Below are 659 nucleotides of genomic sequence, written 5' to 3'. Positions count from 1 at the left end.
ATTGGGAGGATGCATCCACTTCCTAAAACAACACTATGAACTTTGATAAATGTAAAAAATTGTAGAGGGGCTTCAGGCCTTTTGTTCATAGGGTCGCTATGAGTCATGCTCAACTTGAAGGCAATCAACAACACAACAACTTCTGGAGGCCCCAAAGAGGACAAACTGTTAGAGGATGTCATGACAGTAATACCTAATCACATATCCTTTTTAAACAGTTTTCTCCCTCATACTGAGTTTCTTAAGAATTGAAGGTCTATGACAATCTTACCTGTTGGTTTTCAAAGCCACAGTGGAAATCAGTTCTTCTAGGAGCCGGGGAAGGAAATTTGAGACCGTTCTCTTCACCACTGACACTGATTAAACTGCCTCCTCAATAACTGAGATGTTATTGTCTAACTTTCCACATTTTCCAACAGCATGAGTTCGATCTGTGTCTCAGTTTGGGAATTCTCACACTTGAACTTTTACTGAGAGCCTGCACTTTCGATTCTACAGTCAGCACTCCTGGCAACAATAATCAAGAAATCACGTCAGGTGCTCTACTCTTTAAAGTGCTCAAGGGTAAGGAGGCTGCTTTGAAGAATAAGTGCACTTGACCGAAGCTATGGCATTTCTATTATTCATTTTAATAATTTTCAATTATTAATGCACCGGGA

At 40.1% G+C, this 659-nt stretch overlaps 1 protein-coding gene across 1 annotated transcript in view; it reads left to right on the top strand.

Annotated features, from left to right (window-relative positions):
• ATP6V0A4 (ATPase, H+ transporting, lysosomal V0 subunit a4) overlaps positions 1-659 on the top strand; it is a 48,232-nt gene that overhangs the window by 11,335 nt on the left and 36,238 nt on the right. The window lies entirely within an intron of this gene.

The sequence above is a fragment of the Elephantulus edwardii genome, unplaced genomic scaffold (assembly GCF_000299155.1).
Source record: "Elephantulus edwardii isolate Elephantulus edwardi_28Jun2011 unplaced genomic scaffold, EleEdw1.0 scaffold00055, whole genome shotgun sequence".
Lineage (NCBI taxonomy): Eukaryota > Metazoa > Chordata > Mammalia > Macroscelidea > Macroscelididae > Elephantulus > Elephantulus edwardii.
Note: the sequence above shows the minus strand (reverse complement) of the source record. Positions and strands in the feature narration are given on the sequence as shown.